At 35.5% G+C, this 14,120-nt stretch overlaps 1 long non-coding RNA gene and 1 pseudogene across 1 annotated transcript; one reads left to right on the forward strand and one right to left on the reverse strand.

The window, feature by feature from the left end:
- Positions 1–661: 661 nt before the first annotated feature.
- LOC129896318 (uncharacterized) lies at positions 662–2,871 on the forward strand. Its single transcript, XR_008767950.1, has 3 exons — positions 662–917; positions 1,631–1,680; positions 2,577–2,871. It is a non-coding gene; the product is annotated as an uncharacterized LOC129896318 (long non-coding RNA).
- Positions 2,872–7,925: 5,054 nt separating this feature from the next.
- LOC129894882 (plant intracellular Ras-group-related LRR protein 1-like) lies at positions 7,926–9,712 on the reverse strand (annotated as a pseudogene).
- Between the last annotated feature and the right edge of the window lie 4,408 nt (positions 9,713–14,120).

Raw genomic sequence — 14,120 nt, forward strand, 5'->3', positions numbered from 1 at the left:
TCGGTTTTATGTATTATCGTTTCGATTTATCGATTTTCGATTTTTAAATATGCTAAACATATAACAAACCAATAAGATGTTTTTTTATCAATTTTTGGTCATTAGCGGTTCAATTTTTGATTTACCCAATAAAAAAATGCTCATAAAATAAATATATGAATTCTCACTTCTCTAAAAATTTGACGCAATACAGTGAAACAATCAAATCAGTTGTAAGCCTATAAATGCTTTGATATACTGAAACAAGAAAGATAATGAGAAATTGCATCAATAAGAGCAGATGTAGTACGAAGGTGATGTTACATCTTGCACTTTTGCGCATTCGGAAAGAAAAAAAAAAATTGACTTGCAAGGGAAGAGGTTATGATTTATTTTATTTAATACCGGTGTAATGTTCAAAAAAAAATTGAGGTGGAAGTACGGAGGAAGGCCAAGGGAAAATTTATGTGGAAATTTTGAAAATTAGTTTTGGAAATTACAAAGTAAGATTCATAAGTTTGGGCTAAAAAAAAATATGATAGAAGAATTGAGGCCCAACACAAGAAATGACCCAAGTTTTGAAAATTAGTTCATTAACTAAGAAGGCCCATTACCCATATACTATCTATAAAGATATATCCTTTAGTTTGCTAGAAACTTCAAGAAGTAGAGAAGTCAAAAGATGACTTAGTAGTCATCTTGTTTCAATTCCTAGAACTTTCAAGAAAGTTGGAGAAAGAAAGAAGGGAAAAAAATAAGAGAGGAAAATCGGCATAGCTAGGGATTTTATCCCTTGAAATCTTGTTCCAAAAATTATCTTTTCTAGTATTCCAAGCAAGTTGAAGGCTCTAATCAACATAGAGGGATTGTTGGGACAAGAAGACTATTCATTCTTGCAAGGCACAATTCTAGCCAAGTTGAAGAACTAAGTGGAAAAGGTAAAGTTTCAATCTTCTTTATATGTTATGGATGGTTGGTATATGTTGTAGAGTGGAGAAATGGATGAAGTATATGAAAATAAGTGTGTTGGTGTTGGCCGTGTATGTGTGATGTTGTGTAGAGATAATGGATTAATTTTATGTAGTATGTGGTTGTTGTTGTAAGGTATAGAAATGGATGAAAAATTCATGAAAATATGCATGTAGTTGTGTGGCCAAATATGGGGGTGGTTTGACAAGTTATGGTGAATTGATTCTATTTAGTGTTTTAGTTGTTGTTATGGATTCTATGTTGCTAATAAAAGCTTAAGGATCCTTATAAAGTTGTAGTAGTTGGAGACTTGTTTTAGAAGTTTGTAAAGTTAATATGATGTTCTTGCATATATGGAAGCTAATGTTGTTAGTATGATGTGGTTAGTGTGCAAATTATTGGGTTGTCGTAATTGAATTTGAAAGAAGGAATTAGATTGTTATTGTTCTTATGGGAGTTGGAAGGTCTCGGAGGAAGTAGTATATTGATTTGGTATTGTTGTTGGTAATTTGACCGAGTTGAATTCTCGAATTATTGTTGATAAAATTGGCCGAGTTAGATTCTCGGGGATGGTGTATTTACAGGGAAAGTGCTGTCGAAATTTTGGTAGACAAAATGTTAGTTTATGATGAGGTTCTTGGATATGTATAGCTAATGTTTGCATTCGTTAACCTTGTTATAGATTTTGGGAAGGCCAAGAGTTAAGTGGGATTGACTAAGGAAGAGGACAAGGTATGTTAGGTTTACCCCTCTTTCTCTTGGCATGTTTTGACATAAGTATATAGAGCTACTCTTTCTTTTGGCATGGATTTTATGAAACAAGTATATGATATTTTATACAATTTCAAGGAAGTCCTATTCGTAGAGCCACTAGGATGGCCAATTTTCTTGAGTTTCCAAAGGATATTTTCTAGTGCTTAGATACGTGTATATGATTCCAAAAGTTTTATTTTGATATAATCCATGGTAATTTTTGAAAGGTACTTGACATGACTCTTGTCTTGATTTTTTGAATCATAGCTCATTCCGATTATTCTATGAGTCTTGAAAATTGATCCTATGTGCATATGTATACGATTTGGCGCCTTACGAGATTGTGACCTTATTCTACGTTCTCTTAATATTATCCTTCGTTGATAGTCTCATCTTATAATAATTGTTCTTTCAGGGTGAGACAAAGCGACCATGGTTAGTCTATAATACAATCGGAGGTTACCGACCTTCCGTCACTCCGATAGATACATGACTTTCGTTGAGCTCTCCTGCATGCTATCTATATGTATATAGGGGATATGGGGCAGGTTCATATGTGGCGCTGTAGACGCATTGCCACCTGGTTAGTTAGCGTAATTTTCATCCTGGATGCGGGATGCTCGAACGCGGGACATATGTGGGCTATATGACATGTTCTATTTTCTATGTATATAAAAAAGAAATGTTTTAAAGAAAAGACAAGCATGCATGGCATCCGACCTAAAAGGGCATTCATATGTACATGTTACTCTCTTATCTCTTTTTATGTTCTAAGATTCTATGATAGGGTTGTTCATACCTTATGTTCTTTATTATGCTGATTTTCATGCCTTACATACTCGGCACATTACTCGTACTGACGTCCCTTCTTGTAGATGCTGCGTTTCATGCCACGCAGGTAGGCAGGCAGAGTTCGGTCCTTAGGAGCTCCACCAACAGTACACCGAGAACGCTCCAGTTGTTTCGGAGCTTCAATTTATCGGTACTACTTTTGTGTATAAATTTGGGCACGGCAGAAACCGGCCCTCTTTGTGGTCATATGTATCTTGTTTAGAGGCTCGTAGATAGATATGTACAGCTAGATGTTTTGCAACTTTATTCGTCGCGGTGTAATATGTTAGCAAAGTCTGTTGACGCATGTTTATAATTATGCTAATGACAATGGTATCACTCATTTGGCCCACTTAGTAGTAGGAATATGATACGTTATAGTAGGTGCTCGAAATAACACTTTCGGGTACCCATCGCGGCCCTAGTTGGGTTGTGACAGGCTACAATTACATGTTACAACCAAAACATAATATGGAATTTATGATGTTAATCAAATTACAGACGTTTATGAACTTGCATAAGGTACAATTACAAAGTAAAACTAAAACTAAAATCAAGCAATCCAACAAGACAGTCTTGAACAATTCTTAGTTCTTACTTTAATCTTTAGGTTTTGAGTAAAGACTAAAGCGGCCTAGTGTGAAGTAGAAGTACTGTGAAGACTGTAGTGTACTGATATAGTGTCTAGTTATGTTAAATTATTACTAATATTCAATATTTATGAAGGGTAAAGTAGTACATTATTACCGTCTTAATGGATTATCGATTTATCCAACGACCCAATACTGAACCGATAACCCGATAATTTGTTTTATAAAACCATTAAAGACCCGTTAACCCAATAACCCAATAACAATAACCTAATAACATTTTTTTCGGTTCGATTTATTGATCGGTTCAATTTTTGCACACCCCTAATAATAACTGATTAAAATAATGGTCAACATCTAACTTCCCTCCACCACCCAAATACCGGTGAACCAAGAACATTTTGAAACAATATCACTTAACCATGAGGTACTTCGAGTTACTAAGCCTGTTGGAGTTTGCTTTTAAGCTTTTTCACTCGCCTCAGTCTTTTTCTGTTCAAGGTTTACATGCTTTTCCAATGATGTTTGAAAGAACATGGCATATATCGACAGAATTTAGAAAACATATCGTTGGACTAAATAGCACTCACCTTTTACAGTTTTAGAGTACACATTGTAATAACATATTTGAACTATCTTTCACTATTAGAATATTTTTTGTTAGCTTATTTATGTTTTTTCGATCTATACAACTGTTGGTTCTACTACAAGTATTTTTATAATTGAGTTAAATATTTCATATTTTGATTTTAAGCTTTTGGTGCACATACTTATTGAAAAATATTTTACTTTTTTGAAGTTTAAATATTTTTAACGAAATTTCTAGCTACACCACTATCCAAAGGGATAATAGAACCTCACAAAATAAAAATATGTAACTAAAAATTTGGATAAAGTCTTGAGGTAACTTTTATGTTTTCCCCCTTAATATATTGTTGTGTGATAGCATCTACTACAGAACCGGACGTGAGAGTTTCGATAGTATGTTTAGATAATCTTACAACTACTATCTATAACATTTATGTTTGATCTATGACATTAAAATAGTTTCTATAAAACCATATGTTCAAGTATATTTTGGTGTAAGGTATTCTCCTAATCAAAAAAATATTTAGGATCCTTTTGACCAGAAACCTAAATAAAATTTCTCATAGTAAAGTTAAAGATTCAAATTAAACTATCATATATTGTCAAATCCAAACTCAAAATAATCTTGTACTTTTCTACAGGCCACATAATTTGATTCAATCGAACAAATAATAAAAAGTAAAATAAATAAATAAATAAATAATGACATTAAGTTTTTGTCCTCAGAATAATTAGGAGTGTGGTGGGATGGATGCTTCAATCTTACATTTATAAGATTATATAGTAATTTCATATAAGGTGAGTTAGCTCTCAATTCCGAATAAAATGAATTTAATCATTTGAAGATCAGTGTGGTGGAATGAATGTATGAATTTCTCCACCATTTATCAAAATCTTAGTTTCAAATTTTGGGAATTACAAAATTTTGATTTTCTTCATGTCAAATTATCGATTGTAATTTGTGATTTTTTTACTTACATGCCCCTTAAGAAGTAACATTAATTATAAGAATTTCCCCCCGTGTTTTAGTTGCATTTGACATAAAATTCAGCCCAAATTCTCTTGATTGTACCTCATTAGTGGTAGCCTGATGATTATTGCAAACGCCTATAACATCCATAATTTTTTGTGGCTGTAACATCTTTATAGATTTAGGACTTAGAGTTAACTCTTGATCATTTGAAATCTCTAAAATATCTTTGCTTCAAATAGTTGTTTGATGACCACCATTACCTGTATCAACATTCATTGTGTCTGCACAATTTTGTTCAGAAGTGGCAGCAACCAACTGCTGACCTAATTAAAGCAATAGTTTTACTTTGATCGACACCTACAACCCTTCTTTTTTTCAATTAATATTCCCCTCTCATCACTTTGATATTCTTCAAGATCGCTAGTACCTTTCAAAAAAGGTTTAATGGTATCATCAATTTGTTTGTTATTTTGGTTTCTTTTTGAGATCAAACGATAACTACCTTCATCATGACCTTGGTACTTACAATAATTACAATACAAAAACAAATTCTCATATACAATCTCCTGAAAAACCACGATCAATTTACCAGTTTTTTCATCCACAAATTATAGCCTTATACGATTTGGAAGCTTATCCATTAGATCAAGTATAACCTTGACCCCAGCTGTGCTAGGTCTTGACTTTATTTGAGTAGCTTTGGTTTCCAACTGCCAATGCTATAGACAGCAGAGACTTCTTTACAAATAAATCAGATAAAGAAATCCATACCACAACTAAAGTCGTTTCCTCCTTAAGATTATATCCAATGGACCATGAAAATACCCTATATTGGTGCTCTTCTCCATTGTAGAGAAGATAATTAACTGATCGAGATAAAATTAGTACAAAATCTTCATATTGATCAAGCCTCAACAAAATTTGTCTTGGAGCAAGTAGGCCAATTAAACAATTGCCCTTGGTACCAAGATGTTTTGGCAAAATCGACCTTAATACCTTTAAATTTGGTGCACTATGAGATAATTTAAACACCAAAGCTTGATGCAATCCCTCTTCGATCATAAAGTCTTATCTTTCCTCCATTGAAAATGTGATAGTAGGTTCGCCATGAACAATTTTGACTGATTTTATGATTGTTTTTGTTTAACTAAGGCAGATTATTTGGGGTTTAGAGTGTTTGAATTGACAAGGGTAACGTATGTGGTGGTTTGGGGTGGTGGGATGGGATGGAAAGCTTCGGGAGGAGGTTGTCCAGTGGCCGTAGCAGCCATGGGAGGGCTGCACGCTGCTGCCTAGGAAAAACCAGAGCCGCCAGAGAGAGGATTTTTTTTTTCTTATCTTCTTTTGTTGAGTTTATATTATTTAATCTTTGTTAGATTCTGGATCCTGATTTTATACTATAACAGTTTGTTTAATTCTGGAGGATACATCTGTATCATGTAAAATATTCTTATAGACAGTGTCTTTGACACACCTCAAGCTTTGAGAATTCTCTACAATGTTCATGATGATGTATTTTCTTAAGATTTACAACATATATTGCCTTCTTTTCTCAAATAGTAATTGATTAGGTACTGTTATGCTAGAATACAATCAATCTAATATGTGCTTGAAAGTATATAATCACCAAAATCAAATTAACCGGCAAAACTAAAGCGATGAAAATCGCTTAATTGGTTTGATTTGATTCCAACATTTGAAAAAATGATTAAATTGATTTGATTATTATTTAAAAATAAACTCATCCAAATCGAATCATGACTGAACACCCTTGACCACGAGTAAAGGACAAAAAAATATATATTCAAAAATATATATATATCAAATTAGATTAATTATATTATTACAAAATCAGAGAGTATTTTTGATGAAATTTATGAATAGTAGGGAATCGTAATAATTTTTAGTTGCTAGTTGAAGCATGACATGCTAAGTTTGAAGCAAAATCCACAATTTGATCAACAGAGCCCAAGGCCCCCTCTATATATCCTTTTTAAGTAGATTTGATTGTATATATTTCGGGTGAATTCGTCAAGTTGTATGATTTTGCTAGTTTTTAAAAATTGAAAAATATTATTCATATTTTAAAAAAATAAATTCAAATTTTAAATATTATTTACAAACGTATGGTAAAGCATAACTTCAAATAGGGTTGTTCAAAATTGAATCGAAATCGATAAATCGAACCGAAAAAAGTTTTTGATTTATTGATAATGAGTTATTGATTTAGTAATTTCGGTAATGGTTTTAATTATTTTTATTATCGGGTTATCGGTTCTTAATGGTTTAAGATTTTTTCTAAATGGGTTAACTGATAACCCGATAGTAACTTAATAATTTATATTTATTACCATTCGATATATAAAGTTTTTCACTTAGGGTTTAGTTTTCATACTTTTATTTCTTCCTGTCTCAACACTTGGTTATTATATAATGTTTTACATTTTCTTTTGAGTAAAACGTAATTTATCAACTTATGTGCATGGTTCAGTTGGTTTGTCACCTTGTTTTGAAGTGATTTTCAATGATTTTTTTTGTATCAAATCTTAACAGTTAAACTGATAACTGAACAGATAATGATCAATGACTGATAAATCGATAACTGATAGCCAATATCTTAATGGTTCTATAACGGTTTGACCTGTCTATAAACTAATAACTGATAAGTTTAACCGATAAACTTCAAAACCGAACCGAATCAACGATACATAGCCCTAACTCCAACTTTAACTTCAAAATTTTTAAATAAAATAAAAAATATTTAATTTTTATGGCCAAACATCAACTCATTTGTTTGGGTTTTTTATAACCTCCGCAAATAGATAATTTTTTATTTTATTTATAGTGAATGATTAAAAATATCAAAAATAAAATAGATATTACATAAGATGAATACAAGAAAAAAACATCTATCGTTTAAAGCTGAGAAGAGTTAAATTTTTGAACTAAAAAGTTGGCGTATAAATAATATTCACCATATTTAACACTATAAAAGAATGAAAAAATATATTAACTTCTTCCGTAAACAAAAAGTTACTTACAAAATATTGATAAATATTAAGATAAAAGAATTAGTGACGACATAAATTGTTGCCGCAAAAGCTCTACATTTAGTGGCGACTTGCTATATGTTGCCACTAATACATTTTCTCTTACCAAATTTTATTTTTAAAAAGTAGTACATATTTGTAGCGACCTTTCGAAGTTGCCACAGAAAGCCTTACTTTTGTGGCAAATTTGTATCATAACTGCTGATTGAGAAAATGGTCTACATCTGACTTACCTCCACCACCCAAATATCCTGCAAGAGTTCCAATAACATTTGAAACGGTGCCACTCCACCAGAAAGTACTTCTAGTTACTAAGCATGTCGGCGTCTGTCCAATCTCTTCAAACATAATTTGTGGCTCTTCTGCTAACTTAAGCATAGTCAGGTTGTCAAGCTGACTAATTGTATCAGCCAGTTCATGGATCTGATTGTTGCTCAGATCAAGTTCCTTTAGATTTATCAAGTCACCAATTGTGTCAGAAAGTTTAGTTAGGTCACCGAAATTGTTGGTCAAGTTGACGATCTCAAGATTTGTCAAGTTCCCAAATGAACGTTGAATCCCATGTAGTTCATTAAAATGCACATCTAAAAAGCGCAGTGATTTCATCTCACCAACAGAAGTAGGTAAGGAACGAAGCTTGTTAAAAGAAAGCGAAAGCATTTTCAGATTTACCAGTTCATTCCCAATATTCGTTGGCAAATAAGAAAGGATGTTGAAGCCTGCATCGAATTCCACTAACGACCTGCAATGACAAATGCTATCTGGCAAAGTGACAAGCTTGTTTCAAGAGACATCTAAGATCTTCAAGCTAAACAATAGACCAATTGAGTCTGGCAACGATTCCAAAAGATTAGAAGAAAGATGCAGCCCCTCGAGGTTTTCCAAGCTCGCAATTGAATCAGGAATCATCGCAAGCTGATTATTGGACGAATTAAGCACGAGTAAGGAGTGAATCTTCCCAAAAGCTTTGGGTAGTATCCTCAGCTGCCTGCCGGACAAATCAACCATTTCCACCTTCTTGTTCCCTACTAATGCCTCTGGCAAAATCCAGATCACTTTATCATTACCACCAGCAACCGCCGTCATCTCATAAATCTTCTCCAACTTCTGTTCCGCATCCTACAACATCTTCTCATAGGCTTCGTGCAATTCATCCAAAGCTATCAACGCCTTATACTCCTTCTTCCGACACTCGTATTCCAATATCCAATCCTGCCTCTCCATCTCCAATAACAGGACAATATCCTTTTCTGCGTCGATCTCAGCTAACTTCACCTTGGCAGTATGAACAAGCTAAGGTCATGAACAGGCCGGTCACCCAAGGTTTTGAGCATGGACCGGGTTTGTGACATATCAGCAACGGCTAATCGCATAGTATTGATGATGTTAGGATCAGTGAGATGAGGCAGACGCTCCTCGAAGTGAAGTTCTGCTGGAGGTTGAGGGATGATTTGGGGATGTTCGATGTCGAATTCATCGGTGGTGGTTTTATGGCTAATATTGGGGAGCTTGGACATGACGTAGGAGAGGATTGGGAAATTGGTAGGGATGGGATCCTGTTGACTAAGTTAGTTAGTTAGTCAAGCTAATGGTTAGTTACAACTAACTAAGTTGGTTAATGAGGTTGTTAGAAATTAGTTAGTAGTGTGTATTGTACAATTTAGAAAACTACTCAATATGTACATGTATAAATGTATGATGCTGTATTGAAATAAAGAAACAAGATATTTTCCTCTCTCTTCATTTTCAATCTTCTCACGTCTCTCCTTCTCTCTTACTTTCCCATCTCTTCTTTCTTCATCTAAATAGACAGATTGCTCTTAACCTCCATCCATGGAGGTTTAACATGGTATTAGAGCCACTACCATGTTCATAGTGTAGTGTAATTGACTGCTACGATTCGAAGACAAGGAGAAATTGAATCGGTGACCAGCAACCAAGAAGAAAATCAAATCTCTAAACTGTGAAAAAATGTCCATCACAGCCGAGTTTGGAGTTGGATCTGTGTAAACCAGCAATCTAAACACCAACACCACCACAGAAGCTAGACGTTTCAGTGCTCCGGTGATAGATCACAACCATCCACTCTATCTTCAACCTAATGACACACTAGAAAGCTCCCTAATCTCTTTGCAACTCACTGGCTCAGAGAACTATGCTATCTAGAGTCGATCCATGAGGATTGGGCTACTAGGTAAGAGTAAACTAGGGTTTATTTATGGTAGGTTTCCCAAGTCAAAATTTGGTCTTGAATATGTTGATCTTTGGGAAAAATGCAATGCTGTTATTTTGTCATGGATTATGAATGCTGTGAGGCCAGGTCTGCTCAGTAGTGTAGTATATAGTGATGATGCTCACAAAGTTTGGTGTGATTTAAAGGAGAGGTTTGACAAGATGTTGTGTGCATGTGTTTCATCTTCATAAGGAGATTCATAGCCTAAGCCAGGGAACTCTGTCAGTGACTGATTACTACACTACACTTAAGAGTTTATGGGATGAATTCGATTCCATCATGCCTTGTCCAGGATGCTCCTGTGATGAGTCTAAGAAATTCAAAGAACACTGTGCATATCAAAGACTACTTCAATTTCTAATGGGATTGAATGAATCCTACTCAGCAGCTAAAGGCCAAATTCTGCTTCAAACTCCTACTCCTAACCTAAACAAAGCCTTCTCTCTCATCCTAGATCATAAGAGTCAGAGAAAACTAATGCATACAAGTTCGGATGCTTCTCTTCATAGAGCTATTGAAAGTATAGCTCTGTTCAGTCAAAAAACTTACACACATGGGACTGGTAATGCTGGTCATCAACAAGGAGGTGGTGATGGCCAGACAAATAGATGACACTATGATTCTAAGTACAAGCCACAGTTACAGAAGCCTCAAAAGGCTGTGGTCTTGTGTGAAGTGTGTGGATACAGGGGACACACCAAGGATTAGTGCTTCAAAGTTAAAGGTTATTCGATTGACTGAAGATCAAAGAAGAAAGGTGCTATCACCAATTCCTATGCTAATCAAGCTGAAACCTCTCAACCTGCTACTACCAGTCCCAGTTCCCCAGCTTCAGCAGCTTTCTTCACCCAAAGTCAATATCAACAGATCATGCAAATATTGGCAAAAAGAAGTGAAAATGTAGGGGAACACTCAGCCAAAGCAGCTTCTGCAGGTAGTATCTTGTCTTCCTTAGTATCCAAATATATGCCTAAGCAATGTATAGTTGATACTGGAGCCACAGACCATATGACTGCTAGCCTTGATATACTTGATACAATTCAACCTATGACTAGTTTTGAGAGGAGAGAAGTTCATCTCCCCACTAGTAATGTAGCATCAGTTTCACATACTGGGAGAACAAAAGTACTTGGTAACCAAAGTATTAGTAATATGATGTTTATTCTAGATTTCAAGTGTAACTTACTGTCTGTGTCACAACTTACCAAAGAACTTCAATGTATGGCAGCCTTTTTTCCTGATTTTTGTATTTTTCAGGATCTCTCTAGTGGACTGGTCAGGGGGATTGGTAGATAAGAACAAGGTCTCTATATCCTCAAGGAAGATCTCATCAACTCAGTCCCAGTTATTCCTCTTTTAGCATATTCAACAAATACTTCCTCTAGTCCATCAAGTCAACCTGAGTCTAGTTCCCTGTGGCATAGAAGATTAGGTCATTCACCTATAAACATAATAAAGAAATCCACAGGTCTTGATATTGTACATACTACTGTAGATTTTCCTTACATTGTCTGCCCCTTAGCTAAACAGACTAAGCTCCCTTTCCCAGCTAGTTCTCATGTTTCTAAGTCTGTGTTTGAACTTGTTCATTGTGATATATAGAGTCCTTACAGGGTAACAACTCATTCTGGAATGAAATACTTTGTTACTACAGTAAATGATTTCCATATTTACTTGGTTATTTCTTATTGCCTTTAAAGTTGATACTATAGTGGTGCTGTGAATTTTTTTTCACAGGTTCACAACCTCTTCTCCACTACTGTTAAAACTTTCAGGACTGATAATAATAGTGAGTTTCTCAGTCATGAGTTCCAGTCTCTACTATCTACTCTTGGTATCCTTCATCAGAGTACATATGTCTATACCCCTCAACAAAATGGTATTGCTGAAAGGAAACATAGAACTATTTTAGATATGGCTAGAGCACTCAGGTTTCAAGTCAGCATCCCATAGAAATGTAGTTTTCAAGGAGGATATCTTTCCATTCAAAGATTTGTAAATTTCTTCTAATCCTATTTTTCCTGTTCTTATCCTACCACCACAAACTGATGATCCTTCTCCTGTGCCACATTCTCCATCCCCTTTATTACTCCACTCTCCACCACCCTCTCCAGCTCTTTCTTCCCATCCTTCAGACCTTAATTGTAACGCCCCTCAAAATTCTTTCCTAGGATTCGGACCTTTCTTGTATTCGTGCAGGGTCAAACCCAATTATTTAGAAGTGTGTGGTTGAGTTGAGATGAGTCCCCGAGTAATTGAGGAGTGTTGGAGGTGATGTGGGGTCACGGAGGACCCCTAGGATCGAGCTAAGACCAAAAAGGTTTGTCGTGGCTAAGTTTGAGGAGGAGTTTGCATGAGGGGTTAACTTCTAATGACCCTATCTTTTGATATATGATGATCTGGGTGGCCCACGACCTATTAAATTAATGGTCATCGAGGCTTCTTTCCAATGCCACCAAGAATGTAATTTTTGGAGTTCGGAGTCGAAAGATATGACGATCCTAAGATGAACTAGCACAACAAAGTTTTCAGGCCTGGATTGCAATTGCTGGAAAACTGGGCTTGGCGCCGCAGTGGAGCGATGCACCACTATTACGCCAGAAATATGCCTCAGTAGTTTGGGCTCTAGCGCGGCACGCCACTAAAAGGGTGTGCAGGGTTTTCAAGCCAAATTTCCATAACCCAAGAACAATGGCCTTGGCGCTGTAAGGGCGCGACGCGCCACTATCGCGCCAGAAACATGCCTTAGTAGTTTGGTCCTTGGCGCGGTGCGCTACTAAAAGTTATGCAGGTTTTAGGCGTAATCAGCCTGGCACTGCAATAGCGCGATGCGCCACTATCGCGCCAGGTGCATTTTTGCCTATTTTTCAGAACTTTTGAGAAGGGGCAATTTGGGAACTTAACCAAATTATATATGTATCACCCTAGACTATTTTGAGATCATTTCTTCAGCCCTCACTCTCTCTCTCTAAAAGCCCTAGAAACCTCTTTTTCTCTCTCTTCTTCTTCCTCTCCAAATCCTTCTCCAACATGAAGAGTTCCAAGAGCTTCAAGGTTTGAGTTCTCCATTGAAGACCCAACCACAAGGTTTTCTTCAAGTCTTCACTAAGGTATGTAAGGCTATCCAAAGCATAGGTTGAGTCCACCCATGTGCCCTACTCTTGCTTTGAGGTTAGATGTTCATGAAAAATAGAGTTTTCTTGGTATGGTTATGTTTGTATGAGCTTTGTCCCCTATTTATTTGAATCTATATGTGTTGATGTTGTTGAGCTAAAAATTTCTTAAAATGGGCCTTTATGTGAGTATGAGTTGATGAAGATGAGTTGTTAAATATATTTTATTGATTTTCTTAATTATGTAGATTATAATAAAAGATGTTATCTTCTTAAGAATGTTGCCTATTATAAAGTGTCAATTTAAAGTCTTGAAGTTGTGATGAGTCACAAATATTTCTCAAATGGATGGAGGTAATGATTGATTATATCTATATATTGCTATAAATGTGTATTTAAATTTCTTTTGAAGAGATGATTGAGATTGATCGGATAGTACGATTGGAAGAGATTTGATTGTGATAGAGTTTATGAGTTGACAAGGTTGTAATGAGACTTTTCGATATGAGTTGATTGAGTTGATTGGATGGAGTTTTATGAGCATTGAGTCTTGGGAGGAGTATCGAGCACCGAATTGAGCAAGAGTATAGTCCATACTCAAACCCAATACCTGTGTTGCCAAACGTAGGGGGGATTGAACTATTAAAGTCGGATGCTTCCCCGAGAGGTTTGCCCTGACATTATAGGACTTGGTTAGATTGGATCCATGATTGGTTGATTCGTTCATACCCTGGCAAAGTATGAACGGACGCGGCAACAACGTCGGTTTGTTGTACTTTCACTGGCTCATAAGTGATGGTTGTCGATTAAGAGAAACTCCCAAATAGGTCTTGATAGTACTCTGAATCAGACTGAGTTGAATGATATATGATTGGTCCTATCTAAATCATATTCTTTTTTAGACTTAGAATATTTAAGTGAGTTGTCTTGTATATATATGCATATGAGTTGAGATTCCGAGTTGACTGATTCTTCCTTGATGTTCGTTGTATTCGGCTATTTTACATACTCGTACATTCCATGTACTGACGCCAGTTGGCC

This window comes from Solanum dulcamara, chromosome 7 (assembly GCF_947179165.1).
Source record: "Solanum dulcamara chromosome 7, daSolDulc1.2, whole genome shotgun sequence".
NCBI classification, from domain to species: Eukaryota; Viridiplantae; Streptophyta; class Magnoliopsida; order Solanales; family Solanaceae; genus Solanum; species Solanum dulcamara.